Raw genomic sequence first — 16,783 nt, 5'->3', positions numbered from 1 at the left:
TTCCCTTCTGATGGTAAAACCCCATTCAAACAGTGATCTTGCTGAAACTAATGAGAAGTCTGCTCTATATAACCACAATTTGTAGAGTTAAATCTTAGACTAACTAGGAACAACAAAAAGTGAACCAAAAATGTAAACAAAACCAGCAGCAAAATCATTTGTCATTACTGTAAGGTTTTGCCTATGATTTCTGGCATACTTTTGTGAGCAAATAGTGAAGTTTTGTAAAGAATCAAAAGTACTTTTTCATTATTATGTTTTCTCTGTGTTAGACTGCAGCAGCTGAGTTGTACTTACAGGAATCCACAGTGCACTTCAGAGAAAGCATCCATGAGAGGAGGGGGTGGAACTGACATTTGAGATAGGAGATATCCTTTAATTTCATCATTAAGCATCTGCAGGACATTTGCCTTCTTTGTACCACAGCTCAAACATCCCCATACACCAGGAGGGACCTGGCTCCCCATGATAAGCAGCTTTGACTCACACCAGCCAGAGCACTGAGAGGCAGAGCCACAGCTGGGCAGCACAGGACATGGAGCTCCCCACAGCCCTGCCTTGCACTCATCACTCCTGGCTGGCACTGTCAGGGATACACTGACTTGCATGGCTGTGAGCACAGCACAAAATTTATAAATACACTTTGGGCCATTAAAGTTAAAATAAAGTTGCTTAAAATATGAAGATTCATATTACCAGAAATCTTACCCTGAAAACAATTTTCCCAAACTTCATAAATATTAACTTCAACATTGGCTTAGTACCGTTTAGAAAGAAGGATACAAAGCTCAAAAACTCTTTCATTACTTTAAAGGCATGGTGCTGAGGTGTGAATTGCCTCAAACATGCACCACTTTGGCTACATGATGCCGCAATGAGACACAGGACTTTGTCACCTAGTTATGCATTCATTTCCATCACTTAAATTCAGGTTCCAATGCAGACAAGAGATTTTTGAAACTGAATTAAACCACTGCAATATTCTAGACCTTTGCTTTGACCATGAGCACAAACCTCCCTTTCTTACAGAGACTACAGAGGGAAAGATATATCCCTGTAGTCAACACATCCCCCTAAAAAGTGGGAAATCTAAAGTGCCTTCTTTGAGAATGCTCAAAATATCTTCTCCCCATCAATTTTGGTCAGGTCCAGAGGATGACAAAACAATCAAGAGAACGATAAATAAATGAATCTAACAAAACAAGTACTTGTAATTCCCTAAAAGCGAGTTGTGATACCACTTAGTAGCACTGCTGAGTAACGATGCTGCTACTGTTAGCAGTTGAATTCGCATCAGTAATGTAGTGTACTGTAGAAAAAGTATCACTTTTGCTATCCCCCAGTAGTGATGGTAGTGGTACAAGAATAAGTTCAAAGTACTTGCTGGATTTTCCTGTGCTCATGAAAGTGCACTCAGCTGGGAATGTTTGCTTGCAACTTCCTTGACCCTCTCTGCTTGCTTCTACCCATTTTGGTCACTGATAGACTCATTTTTTCATTTGTGCACAAGATTCCACACTGTCAGAGGTTAGCAAAGTAGGCAATTTGGAGTCTTTATGTTAGAATATTATTTGTCAGTTGACCTTGTAATACTATCATTTGATAACTGCATGTGACACCAGCATTTAATACTCTGTCTGGGCTGACAGATAAAATTCAAGGCACAAATCAGTAACTGTCCAAGGGCCTGATCACCACAAGGATGGCTTGCCTTTTCATGCCATGCCCAAACTAAAGCTGCCCAAAGAAATCTGCATAAGCTATCAGTAGGGGCTCATCATGGTGGGTCACTGGTTCTCAAAATTAGTTACTTTATAATTTACCACAGTGGGAACTTGACAGCCTTGTAAGGAGCAAGAAAAAAGCCTTTCTTTATTTGTCTCAAACAGCTGATAAATGCTGTGATGTTGTACGTCAGAAATAACATTTACATTGATGATATGGGTGGGTCTGGGAACCTGTGCTTCACACTGTGAGAATATGTCCCAGACCAGGGCTCAAAGAGTATTTAAGTGCTGATCACTAACTCAAAACAGTACCATAGTGTTAAAAATAATGATAATAATGATGAATGGTAGCACAGTCTTATTCATAATTGTTCATTACAACTGAAATCTGATTAGATCCTCAAACACATCCCATCCATGTACCTGACAGCCCTCTGCTGAGCTATAAAGGTGAGTGGCACATGCTCAGTGAAGCTGACCCATACAGTAAAATGGTTTATGAGGAATGACAATATATGATGAGAATACAAAACTTGATAATGGGTTTATTTATTGATTGCAAATAAAATTCATGAACTGTGAAGCTGGAAACTGCACCAGAGGGAATTGGCCCAAGAGGACATTAGGGGAGAATGGGAGAGGGAGAAAGAGAATGTATTACATGTAAACTAAGTTAAAGGTTGCCTAAAGGCTTCTGATTCCACAAGAAGAGCCTCTGAGGATAGGATCTGAAAGCCTTTAATGCTACTAAGGCTTTGTCAGTAAGATATTTGCATATTTTGCCTACAAACTCAAAATGCTGTATTAATTCATTTTTATTTACCTTTCTGCCACTACTAAACGAAACCTTGCAGAAAACTATTAATGACACCGCTTCATAAGAGATAATTTTCAGAGAGGCTTTGCAGGTAGTGACTGAAGGGGGGGAAATCTGTGTCAAATTTAGGTTATTAACAATATAATCCTTAAACAGACAGTATCTCAAAGGCTAATTCATCTTCAAATTTGTCTGTAAAAACCTTATGATCCTTCACTCTGTGTGCATGCAAACTTACATTGCAATGTCTTTTTTTCATCATGTTTACTGGAAGGTGAGGAAGGAGAGCTTTGCAGCATTGGGCTGGAGGCTGGAAAACAAAATTTTGCTACGGCACCTTCCTGCTACAGCACTTTCCGTTCAAATTCAGGTCCCTTTCTCCACAGTCCACCAGCAAAACCAACAGACAAGCAGCTTTCTCTCACAGATCACATGCAAAGAAACAGGGCAGCAACAGGGGTGAGATTGATGTACTTTGCTCTAAGTTACGCATGATGCATTTTGTTGTAAGTTACACAATATTTTTTGCTTAGTGCAATGCCAGGTTCTTGCTGGAAAAAACTTTGGACAAGCTAAATGTGAAGCAATTGCTCTTAAATCTGTGGCTACAAGAAATCAGGAGTCCCTTTTAATACAATTTTAATGGCATGACTTTTTAACCACAGTATGGCAGAAGGAGTCTTGACCTTTTCCCTACTTGAGGATAAAGTACTGAAACCTTTGTGTCTTTCCACACTGAGAGAAGACCTTTATCTCATGTGAATTTATAATATTCAATACAAGCTTCTTTTAAACCTTCCTGTGGTTGGAGGTACATTTTTCCTCCCTCTACTCAGATCCTTTTAAGATATAATTTATTAGAGGTTTACTCTTCCTTCCTGTACTTTTCTGCTCTGCGTGTTCCATTCATAATCTTGGTAATGTCAAAGGAAAAACTCTGAGGAAAACCACAGAGTCATATATGTCACCAACATGAGTGCCCCCATTGCAGAGCCACGGCCTTCGTGGTGCCCCCCAGCCCTGCTCCACACAGACATGGGCTGGCAGGGAGGGAGCAGACGGGGGACAAAGACACCTGTGGCAGCAATGGCACCTGAGGGGAAAGGCCTCTGTTTAGAGCAGAGCCTTATCTGTGGTCTGGGAGCGTTTCCATGACTCTGCACTGAAAGGCTACAGAAAACTGCAATTACGTTTGTTCTTCACAGGTGCTGTTTTGTTTTCCTGGGGTTTTTCCACACAAAGTGAGGAAACATTGCATCTGGAAAATTACAGGCTCTGCTCATGCCAGTAGCTATTTCTGGAGAAGCAGCCCCGTGACACCATTAACACAATTATTCGCAAACCCCAAAGATGTTTCTTAGATCATCACAAAGATGATAGTAGAGATAGTAAGAAAAAGAAAACTTTATCTTTGGGTAGGGGTCTTCAAAATGGGATATTCCCTAAAGAAATTAATATGAGGTAATTAGAAAAAAAATGATCAGTATTGTAAGGATGTCACAGAAGCACAGAATTACAGAATCTGATGAGCTGGGACTCACAAGAATCATCAAGTCCAAATACTGGCTCTGCACAGGAACATCCCCAGGAGTCACACCATGTGCCTAAGAGAATTGTCCAAATCTTCTCAAACTCTGCTAGGCTAGGTACAAAGACCACTTCCCTGGGGAGCCTGTTCCAGGGCTCAAACACCCTCTGGGTGATGAACCTTTTTCCTAATATCCAACCTAACCCTCCCCTGACACAATTCAGGCCATTCCCTCGTGTCCTGTCACTGTCACCACAGAGCAGAGCTCAGTGCCTGCCCCTCCTCTTCCCCTCATGAGGAGGCTGTAACAGCATTGAGGTGTCCCCTCAGCCTCCTCCAGGCTGAACAGACCGAGTGCCCTCAGCCACTCTCATATGGTTTCCTTCCAAGGCCCTTCACCACCTTTGTTGCTTCCTCTAACCACAAGTGCTGGACATAGCTTTGAAAACTTGCAGCAGCTCTGTGTGGCAGCATCCTCTCCTCTGTGTGTTACCCTGGGGGCGTGGCAGGACAAGATGGAGAATTCTCAGGTGTGGGAACAGGCTTCTCCAATGTACCTGTTCACTGAGTGTGCAGGGGTAGTCTCTGGAAAGGTCTTCTGTGTTGACATTCATGCCCTGGAGTTCTAATATGACAATTAGTTTATAATCCTTTAATATATTTTTTACCTAATTTAAAGTTCAGTGCTGAAAGAAGATTAGCCATATAGCTCAATTACATAAATGCTTAAGACTCTTCTTACACACCAAAAAGAAGGAAAGTTTAGGTATTTGAGCTTTAATGCCCCATGATAATTTTCCCCTTTCCTTCAAAAACAGCTGCAAAACAAACAAATTACAGGAAACATTCAAGGCCAGAAACTCTTTCTCTTTGCTGCTCTTCAGAGGTCATTATCAAGGTTTAATCCTCATTTGTAGTCCAGTAAGACAAGCAAACCCCAGACATAGTTTAGTGGCAAACACAGTGGTGCTGGTTGAACTCAGTGACCTTAGACGTCTTTTCTAACTTAAATCTTTGACCTCCAGATACCTGGATAGGTTGGTCTGGAAGACCGCATACCTAATTCTGTCACCATGCAAGTCAGTAGTGGCAAACCCAACCATTCACCCCCTCATCCCTGAAGGATTGAGTGCACAGAGGATCAGCAGGACCGGGTCCAAAGATGATCATCCTGGCCCTTGGCATGCTGCATGCCACATCTGTCACCACTGCCTTGAAAAAAGGCAGGACATGTCTTTGCTGTTACTGCATTGCTCATGAGCATTTTAATTTGGGCAAATTGCCTCCAGGTTTCTTCTCTACTGTTTTGATCACCAAAATATACACACTCTGCTCAAAAAAAAAACCAAAAAAACCTGAGTTTTTTGGTTTTCCTTTATTCTGTTTTGTTTCTATTTTTTTCAACAAGATACAGAGATGCACTAGAGATTTAACAACTGCAGTACAGGCATTGTATCTATACCATAAGCAAAAGTAGAAACAACTTTCTACAAAAGTAGAAAGCTTCCTGGACTTCGTAAAATATTAATAAAAAGGTTCTAAATAGTTGTCTAGTTGTCAAACACCTTGCTTAAAACTACTCTTTGTTGATGAACAGAATTATAGATGAAATCATATTTGTCCAGTGACTCCTTTGCGTTTCATTTTTACATGGTTTTATGATAGCTTCTATGTTTCTCTCTTCAGTAACAGAAAGAATTCCACAGAGGGGGGAAAAAGTAGATATTTTGTTCACAAATACATGTATGACAGATATACAACAGTTATAGCCATGTACAAACTCTGTCTTAAGACTTGGCCTCCTCCATCTGCAAAACTTCACGGGAAAAGAAAGAAAACCTAATTTTGCTGTAATATTTTCCAAAATAATTACTTCATCTGCTAGTAAATTTATTATATCAAATTGTCTGCTTATTTATATCTATTAATTGTTTATTAAAGGAGCAGTAGTAAAAATAAGTGGAATAACTATATGCAATTGTGATGTCTAAGGAAGAGACATATTGGAAAACAATTAGCTACTCAAAAATAATCATGTTAAACTTACTCTGTATAACAGACTAAAACAGAAGCCATTTTAGACAAATCCCTCTGCTCCTGTTAAGACATATTTTGTATAGTTAGGATCCTAATTTTAATCCTTTCCCTCTGGGTAAAAATGCTAGGTGTTATTAAGGTTAACATCACCATTTGCATTTATTTTAATTCTTTAATTTAATTTATAATGTTAAAAAATAAAATTGAGATGTACTCACACGTGTAAGAGCTTTGGAAATCACGCAGCAAGATTTTTTTGAGACCTTTTGTCCTCTTAAGTTTCAACAGCACACACTTACCAATTCCCTTCTTAGTGGTTCCTTTCAGGGGCTCAGCTGCATTAATTTAACTCCTCTACTGTAATTTGTAGTTAACAAAGACTACACCTGGGGATAAAAGGAGCTTGGTGACTGATTCTGCCTTTTGCCATCATTTGCTTCGTCAGAAGATAATGGTGGCGACACTGACAATGTTTAAAAAAAATGAGGAGTACTTCAGGTTTGCACTCTAAGAAACACTTGACAGAGAGGGAGATAGAGGTTGTTGAGGAAAAAAGCTGAGAAAAGATGTCAGCTTTGACAAAGCAGCTTTTTAACCTATTTTTTTTCTGTTGGGCACCTGTTCCAGATGTTTGACTAATCCAAGCAGCCAGTCCAGCACTGCACTATCACCACTCTCTATCTGAGGGCCCATCACAACTCTCAGCTCTCCACGCTCCTGCACCAGCCTCATCTTCCCACCCACCAGCAGAAGCACCGTTCAGCTGGTCAGCCTGCTGGTGCAGAGGCCACATAGCACAGGAAACAGAAGGGTCTGAGACCTGCAGACCCTCTGCACCCCTGGCAATGCTGGCATTGAAATATGCCTGTCCAGAGATGGGATCTGTGTGTGCAAGTGCACAAGTCTCTGCATCACCCCCTCTTTTGCTGCCTTGTGCCCCAAGAGGCTCTGGGGAGCCCTGTTCCCATGGGAGAGACATCTCTCAATAGCCTCACAACATAAATAGCAAAGAAGCACCTCAGTCTAGTTTCCAGAAAAAGTTTCTTTCTTTTTTTTTTTTTAATAATCTAGGCTTTCTAAACAGCAGGGGGGAAAAGGACATTATTCAGCTCCTGCACTGTAATGAAAAATATGTGGCTGAAGTACAACATACTAAATACTTTAGCTGAAAAACAAAACAGCTGAGCACACACATAGCATCATTAAAAAATCAGGTAAATCTGCACATTATTTCAAAAGTGCCCAAATTCCTCAGGATGGGTTGCACTGGAAATGTCAGGGGAGGGCTGGGAAATCCCTCAGCCAATCTCCAAGTCCTGGGGGACACATTCTGCTGCAGGCCACTCTCTCTGCTCCCGTGTGAGGCTGAGGAGGGAGGGCTATGCCACATCCCAGCCAGACGGGGGACTGCAGTGAAGACTGCCAGAACAGCCCCATCCATCCAGGGGCTCTTCATGTTTGCCCCTCCACTGGCTGCAGCTCCAGAAGAAGCTGAAAAAGGCAAGCCATACATTCTGTGACTCTGTGGACATGGGTGCAAGCAACATCATTTAACATCATGGGAAGTAAAATAAATCACACACACAGAGAAAAAAATATAGGTAAACAAAGGAGAAAGGAATATTTTTGTAAAACATCAGGGCATCTCAGATACGTTGCTGTGATCTAGAAGTTATGAGCCATTGCCTAATACAGTTTGCACCACTTGGTGGCAACACTTCCATGTTTGATTTATTGAACTTTTCTCATAATCTTTCTTCTGATACTGAAAAGGATAAGTGTAGGCTCTGTATGTGCAATTTATAATTGCAGAGAACAAAAATAAAAGGTTTGAATGGCTTTGGTACTACTTTCTGTCCAGGACTCATACTAAATTCTTTTCAAGATTACATTGTTTTATGTCCTGAGACACTTCTAATAGGAAAATTTCACATTCCTCAGGCATCAGTGAGAAGCCCTGTACAGCAATTTCATTTTAAATACTGGCAGAAGATTTTTTTTTTCAATGTGCAGCCACAACCTTGACAGAAAATGTTGACCAGCTGCTTGCAGAGCACCAGGTGCTCAGGAAAGGCAAGTTAGATGGCTACCACTGTGCAGGTTTCTCCACTGCAAGTATGTTTTAAGACTGCAGGTGAACAAATGAAGGGAATTCTAGCTGTAGTCTTGCATGGTGCACAGGCAACAACCATGCCATGGCTCACTCTTGCAGTTTAAGTTTGATTTACAAGACTCATTCTTCCAGCAAAGATGCTCAGTGTCCCCACCTGCTCAACTCTGGGTACCCCACTAAACCTGATAATCATCATTAATGTCAATAATTTCTAAATTAAAGGATGTGCAAGCTCACTGGCATTGGGTCCACATTCCTGCAGTTTGGGGTGTCCTGTTCTGCCACCTGTCTCTAAGCTAACAGGCACTCTAAGGCTGTCAAGGGCCAGGCAGGGTGGCTTTGCGAAAAGCAGCCAAAGTCACTCAGTGGCCCAGGGGTGGTGCTGAGGATGGGGATGCTCCTGGGCCTCTGTTCACAGTCATGGGCAAATCCTGGGTAGAAAGCAGTCCTCAGACAGCTGCAGGTGAGGCTCATGAGCTGCAGTAGCCTGCAGGAGTGCTCACCAGCCCAGCCCAGCCTCAGCAAGAACAGGGACAATGCACGTGGCTTTGTAATGACCAGGTGACTGGCCAGGATTTAGGAATGCAGGATGTCTGCAATCATCACCAAACCAGGCAGCAGCAGCCAAGTGAATAGAGCACCCAACTGCTGCTGGCCTCCCTGGGTCCTCTGCTGCATTTCAGCTTCCCTCCATGAGACTTGGAACTACAAGCCCCGTACAAGACACAGGATTTTAAAAGGGTTTTTAAACTAAGAGGTTTTCCCACCCACATTGAGTCTGTAGCTTGGGTTGCACTCTCAGTAGAAGGAGCCAGGGGTACTGATGCAGCTGTGCTGTCAGCCTTGCTCCTGCTCCAGGTCCACCTCAGGAAGACAGAACAGGCACCAGATCAGTCAGACACAGGGGGACCCTGGCTCTGGCAGGTCACTGTCACTGTCACTGCAGTCACAGCCACCAGGACAACCCACACAGACCCAGCCCTTCCAGCCCCAACACTCACCTGCTGATGCCCAGGGCAGACAGGGGCGCTGTGAAGGGAAGGTTTCTCAAGTGCCCTAACTTTCTAATTTACCCAAGTGCTAGATCAACACTGGGTAATAATTGATATTGCTGAGAGCTTAAGCTGAGTAAGCATACGCTTGAGCTCAGCTGGAACGTGCTGCAGGAGCCAGATCTGAGTGTCTGTGCAGCCAGAGGCCTGTAGAGCCAATGGGAACTGGGCAGGCAGGAAACAGGCAGAGCATTGCAGGAAAGGCATCAGGTGCAGGAACATTTCAGGGTCCTGGGAAGCAATACCTTGTCAGCCTGGACTCCCCCAATCCAAGCTGAGACTCACCAAGGCACCAGTGCAGCCCCTGGCACGGAAGCACTGCCTGGAGGAGGCTGGCAGCTGCCTTCTGCCCTTCAGCAGATGCTGAAAGCAGTAAGGTGTCACCAGACTGCTGCAATGCCAGCTCTCCAGCAGAGCCTGCCAGCATGGTGAGGGACAGACAGGTTCCAAACTGTGTCAGCACCATCGTGGTGCAAAACAGCTTCCTGGCTCACAGCCAGACACTCCTGAGCAGCGCCACGTGGCCAGGGACCTCTCACACACAAACATGCAGTGGATGCCATGCACGTGTCTACAGAGGAGGTGATCCTGATAGAGCCACATCAAAATATATATAAGGATCTGTGAAATATATATATATATATATATATATATATATATATATATATATGGCTCTGGGATGTGACCCCCAGCCTTATCACACCCAGGGAAACCAGCTACACATTTCCTGCTCTTCAACATTTCCATCACTGCTACCACAACATCCTGGCTTGGGCCAGAGCTACCTGGCACAGGTGAAGAAAAACACATGCTTGCAAAACTTTCCTTATTTCACATTGGGAAAGGAGCAACAGTATAAAGCACAACTAAAATCACACACATGGCAGGGATTGAGCCAAAAACCCTCTTTGCACATATGGATGCTACTATTTGCAAACTGGGAGAGTGTTTAGCAAGTGAAATGTCAATTAACATATTTTGCTTGACTTCTGTGTATTAAGTCTGGGATAATTTGGCCCTAATGGTAAGGAAACACTTTGAGTCCCCTTGGGATGATGCCCAGTCCTGGGCTGTTTTCTCAACTGCTCCAAAGGTCTCCAAGACATACCCATTACTTTCTCCATTTGGTGCCTGCACTGTGTTTAAACTAGGATTGATTTAAATCTCTCTGCCCTGGGAGGAAAGAGGATGGTGCCCATGGGTTTGCTTTGTCATTCTTCCCTAGGAGACCCATGCAGAAAGGGGGTTCCACCTCATGCCTGCTAATTACTGCCCAGTTTCTCTAATCATTCTGTAGCTGTATTCAGCTCTATGTAAAGTCATTTATTAAATAATGGGGATACTATTTACTGAACCCATATAGACTTTCTGGGCTGTGCACCAACAGTTTAGCACTCTTAATGAGAAGTACAAGTTTGGATTAATTTTTAAGCATTCCTTTGGTGTCCAGCAGCTGCTGGAGCTGGAGAGTATGGTGCTGTGCTTCCAGATGGTGCCAGGATCTGGCAGAAGTGGTGCTTTCAAGGGAGGAGAAAAGAGCAAGAAGTAAGGCTTGGATTCAGCTTGAGAGAAGATGGGGAGGAAGAAATCCATCTGAAGAACTTTTGATAGCATGCAGAAAAGCCTGAAGTCAGTTTCTATTGCAAACCCACACATAATAACCAAGAAAAAGGCATACCTGGGCAGAGGAGAACCTGCAGTCCCAGTGTCACACTCTGCCGAGGGTCCTGTAGAGCCATCCCCATCCCACATGGCTCATATGCTTTTCTTAGATCACAGAATATTCTGCATTCTGCACAAGCATTACTGAGTCCAACTCCTTAGTGAATGGCCCATGCAAGGATTGACAATGCAACCAACCCTCAACACAGCCTTGGTGTTAATAGCACCAAGCTCTGACCAACTGAGCCAACCTCAGGGCCACCAGGAAAAGCAATGAGTGTCCTCCTGAGGCAGCAAGGCCCAAGCTGTGCAGTCCCTAGGAAGCTGTGGCAGATGCTGCATTTCCAGGCCTGAGCAGGACTCTCCAGTCCGTATTTCCTGAGAATGGGAGGCCTCGTGCTGACCCTACATCTGCAGCCCTGCCTCGGTCCCAAAGGCACTGAGGAGCCTCAGCCTGCCCCAGAAGCCCTTACAGAAACCCACCATGGGGTTGCTGCTGCAGAAGCACAGGTCCGTGTGATGAAACAGGTGATCTTCAGAGCTGGGGTGCTTTTACCTATTCCTCAACTCTCAGGAGACAGAGCAAAAATATAATAGCACAGAAACCTCAAAATCAGCAGTGGACAGAGCAAACTGAGACTTTGAGTCCTAAGACGGCAGGGGAGAAAACTCCTTTGTGCTGCTGCACAGGGTGATGCTGGTCAGGGTGCTGCTGCCATGGGTGCTCTGGCCAGTGGGGACGGTGAGGGATCCATCCCTTCAAAACGCCAAGCCAGCTCGGGGAAGGCATGCCACCTGCAGAGGCTGGGGACTCCCCCATGTCCTCCAAAACATCTTATGGGCATGATTTGCTGACAAGGGGAATGAAAGGAAGCTGAGATTCCAACGATTTTCATGTGTTCCCTGGGCACAGTCGCAAAGAAAAGGAAATATACTAACAATAAAGGGAAAATGTTTAGCTTATGATATTAACATGTTTATAGCAGCAACAATAGTATAGGTTCCAACCTCATATAAAATTTTGATGAACTGCCAGTTTTAAAAGTGAAAGAAAAGTTTGCAAGAACTACTCATGGTATTTAATATTAATAATAAACATATTTATGCTCAAGTACTGATATTCAAAGTCGTTGAATTTATGATCACATTAGTTAACTCAAGCCCTTTCAGATGTGTGAATTAATGACTCAACTGAGAATTACTTAAAATATACTTGGAAAGCAACATGGGAGAAAATGTTTAATGAACATAGCAAACACTGACTCTCAGACACACGTACACTCTCTTTAATCAGAACATGAACTTTTGAACAGAGGGGAGGTTCCTGCCTTTAAAACCATAGGCTCCAAAGGCTAACTTCTGATACTCCACTGTATATTTCTTCATCATTTCCTTTTCTTCCCCCCAATATTATTTCCATGAGTAACGAATGATTGATGACCTATAACACATTTCCTAGGAAACAGAGAGCGCAACCAGCTTCATGGCTGTTCTGGACAGGAGGGGAAGTTGCTTCCCACTATACCCTACTATATCTTGAGTCTAGATGCAAAGGGGCAGCACACTCAGGATTGCAATTCTTGAATTGAGACAGGAAAATGAGGATGAGAGGAAAGCACAGCTTTAGGTTTGGACAACAAATAAGTGCAACCTGCATGAATTGTCTTAAAGCAAGCGGCTCCAAAAGGAAATACCGATGCCTCATTGCTGTGCAAAATGTGGGTTCAGCTCTTTGCTGCCCAAGAAGAGGAGAGGTGCTGCTCAGCCCAGAGCAGTGCCAGGCTGCAGGATCCTCCTGAGGTGCCTGCTCACCAAGCTCATCCTGCTGTGCAGTGCATGCGTGTGGTAACTGTGAGTGCATTGTGACTGAAACAAAAGTGCAGGGAGAACAACTGAGCACGGCAGGGCTGGGCTGAACCTCACCCCTGGGGAAGGGCAGCCCTGGTCTAGTCCTGCAACAATGCATGTAGTGGTCTTTATAACCTCTACTGGAACAGGACAACCTCTTACCTCTTCCCTTCTTGGGATGCCTTGACCATGTAAGTTCCAAAATAACGCTTACGTTGCCGTGACACGGAACATGTCACTTAACCTGGCTGGGCCTTACTCATTGCTCCAAGAGAAAAAAACAAAAACAACAACAAAAAAAACACCTTCTACTTACATCACTCCTGGCAGACATTTCTCCAACCAAATGTTTGGTAAGAGAACTCCACAACATCTTCAGATAGTCCAGTGGTTCAGCATCCCAGCCATAAGAAAGCTTTTCCCAACAAATGACTCGTAACTTCCTTGTTCCAATTTTATCCCATTATTTGGGTGCTATGCATCATAAGTATAGAGAGCAAACTACTTATAATGCTTTTACTTCCTCCTTCACTTGTCTTCTCACTCCCCTTGTCCCTGGAATGAACAGTACCAGATCTTTTAGCTTGTCCTCACAGGTTTTAGTTTGTAGGTCTCTGATCATACTTATTTTTTCCAGTGGACTGATAGGTGAACATTTTTTTCCACATCTTTTTGAAGACAGAAGCCAAAATATCTGAGTTCACACTAATTTCCTCTTGAATCAATGAAAAGATATTAATTCCCTCAGAAATGTAACAACTAAATGGGTTCAACAGAAAGGTCACACTCCTCCCTCCTCACGTGGACATACTGTGTAGCCTAATCCTGAGGATCTTCTCCTTTGGGATAAATGAAGCCAGTCTGACTGTCCGTGGGTAAGCCTGGTGTCTGACCTTTGGCATCCTGCATCCATGCACTGACAGACAGGGATCAGAGAAGGGTAGAGAGGGCAATTCCCCTCCCTCCTGTTTTTGTCTCAGTGCTGGCTTTGGCTGGGATTGTTAATTCTCTTCACAGCGGCTGTTTTGGATCTGTGCTGGATACTGGGTTGATAATACAGAGATGTTTTTGCTATCACTGAGCAATGCTCATACAAACCTTTTCTGCCTTTCCTACTGCCACGATGGCAAGGGGACTGGGGGTATGTGGGATATTTCAGGTGAGAATGAAGAGTAGAAACTAAGTAGAAGGCAAAATAAAGCAGCTGAAGAAAGAAAAATCAAAACAACTTTCTGTATTGACACTTGTTTTCAAACTAAAGACATAATTATCCTGTAGCAAGTCTTGGCTACAGAGAAAAACATTTTGTTGGGAACTAATTAAAGAATTAGCCAGTGTTTAGCTTCTCAAGATAAAGGAGCATAAGCTTTGAAACAGAAGTGTTTGCAGTATGATTTTGAAAACTCTCTGATGACAGCCGAGCTTAAGTCTGCTAAGACTCTTCCTTTGACAATTAAATGTCTGCTTAGATGTCTTTTTTTTCCTTCCTTGATTTTTTTTCTTCTTATAAAAGAAGCAGCTGGTACCTCTTAACAGCAGGCACTTTCTCCCTTGCTCAGATCATGGGGTGGTGCGTTACCATGTATCACAGTCACGAACACAGGCCATCCACTGAACCACTGTATGGTGGGACAGGTGTCAAAGCTGCCATGAAATACAGTGTTTAAAAAATTAAAAGGAACCTGCTGGCACTGCATTCCACATCAACCCCCCAAGACTAGATCCTAAGCAGACCTTTCCCAGGCACAAGGTGGATCAGCACCGTGTCCCTGACAGACAACCTCTGGGTGCTGCAGAAGAATGCCAAGTCCCTTTTAGGAAGATAATCAACTCCTTGGTTCAGCAAGAGGGCACAGTGACAGTAACCATTGTCTCCCATCCACTTTAACAACTCAACATCCTCTGCCAGGGAAGGGATAACCCATCCTGAAGAGGATGCTCTGCTCTGCTCCCTCTGCCCAGGGAGCTGTGAACACATGTACCCATAAGTGATTTTTTTCAGAGCTCTACTAGTTTGGACTACAGGGTCTTTCTTTCCGTGCTTCTCACCAGCACTGACTCTGTTTGCTGCCATGGAAGAACTGCTGGTGACTGCCATTGACCCGGTGTGGTTTATTAGCATCTCCAGCTTTGTTTAAAATAAGCACACATGCAGATGAAATTATCCCTGCTTTCTGCAAGACAGATAAAAAACTCTATCTATGCCTTGTGGAAGATTATGGGAGTTTTAATGAACTCTCTGAAGCAGGAGTACTCCATGGAGACAACATTATGTGGGAAAGGAGAATCAAGTTTTACTAACCTCTCTTCCACTGTCATGCTCCTTTGCAATTTTCAGTGCAACCTCCAATATCAGATGCATTCTCAAGAGTCATGAGAATTGTCAGTGCAAATATATTTAGCCATATCCCTTTGGGTAGGTGGGGGAGGAAAGAAACCCCTAAATAGCTGTAAGATAACAATTACTGCAAACATATTTGCTTAGAGAAAGTTTAGTCAGAGTTCAAAGTCCTTGGCAGCTGGATGGCCAACAGCCAGCTTCTTCTCAAGCTGTCCCTAGAAACCTTTACTCATTGAGGAGCATGCTCAGAAGAGAAACCTCTCTGCTTTCCGTAGGTCTTCTCCCTATGCTCTAAGAACTCCTCAGTCCAAAAGAAATGCTTAAATCAATGGCAAATTATTTAGACATCTCTTCCCTCTCTAACAAAAAACCCCCACAAGTCAAATCCAAGTCCTCCATGATAGAAAGGATGTTTTAAATAGGAAAAGGGAAATTCTCACTCTTCATAAGATTGTAAAGGAATCAGAAAGTTCACAGCTCTACCAAATGAGTGAAAATGCCTTGGCTTTCATTCAACTGCACTGTTAGTGGGAGTGAGGAGAAGTCTCCCACACAGCCACAGGAGAAAACTGTGGGATTCAGACTGGAAAAGTAGCAGGGGGAGGATGTGAACACTGTTAAAAATAAAACTTATCAGACAACAATTGAATCATGAGAATGTTATCTGGTTCAACAGGAGCGTGAAAACAAATGGGCATTTCAAGAAGAGGGTCACTAGCAAGGTAAATAACTTCAAAATAGCAGGAAGTCACCAAGGGAATGTGCCAAGCCCAGGGCAACACAAAAGGGCTCTCCATCAGCAGAAGACAGTCGTGGTTACAGATTTCAGTGTCACCTTACATGCAGCTGCATGGCACTGCACCCACCCCTCACATCCCTGGCCACAGCAAGACACAAGACTGAGAGATTTGCACAGAACAGTGTTTAACATGACCCAGTGTTTATTGACTCCCGCAACACTTTTTTAATAGTAACAGGAACACAAAATATGATGTGTGGTAAAATACTACTAGGGGTTTCTACATGAATCCAATGCAAAGTGCCAGCATTGTTGACCAGCATACAACCTGACAAGAGAAGATGCAGTCATAACTCACTCTCAGATATCTGCTGGGAGTACATCACAGTCAAAGTAGAACTAGTCATTTGCCTGCAAATAGACACATTTTCTTCTAGATGCAAGTGATGTTAGAGCCAGCTATTTTGCAACAAGAAATACAAATAATATATTCCAGCATTTTAAAAAACACACAGGACTAAAACTGTTTAAAAATAGAAGGGGAAAAAAGAGTGGAACTGTTTAGACACTATTTTGTAGAAGTCATTCTTCATAGAACCAGAAGTAATCTAGAGAAAAAGATTTATTAGAGGCTAGTTTGCTCAAAAGGCCAGTGCTCACAGGTTTAAGAATAAAGTCTCTTGATTTTCAGCACTGTCTCCTGGCCTTTTTTTCTCCCTGCACAACAAAAACCTCCTGTTGAAAATTGCAGCTTAGTGGCTCTGCACATTTTTCCCACGCAATTGAAAAGGCAACCATGTTTTTTAGAGCCATCAAAAACTTGCATGACATGACATGCCTGTGCAGCATGAAACATCTTCACAGATATGAACAACAAAGGCACATTACCTAAAGATAAAAAAAAAACCAACCAGAATTT

Source organism: Zonotrichia albicollis, chromosome 6 (genome assembly GCF_047830755.1).
Source record: "Zonotrichia albicollis isolate bZonAlb1 chromosome 6, bZonAlb1.hap1, whole genome shotgun sequence".
In the NCBI taxonomy this organism is placed as follows: domain Eukaryota; kingdom Metazoa; phylum Chordata; class Aves; order Passeriformes; family Passerellidae; genus Zonotrichia; species Zonotrichia albicollis.
The sequence above is the reverse complement of the archived record's forward strand: the minus strand, read 5'-3'. Positions refer to the sequence as shown.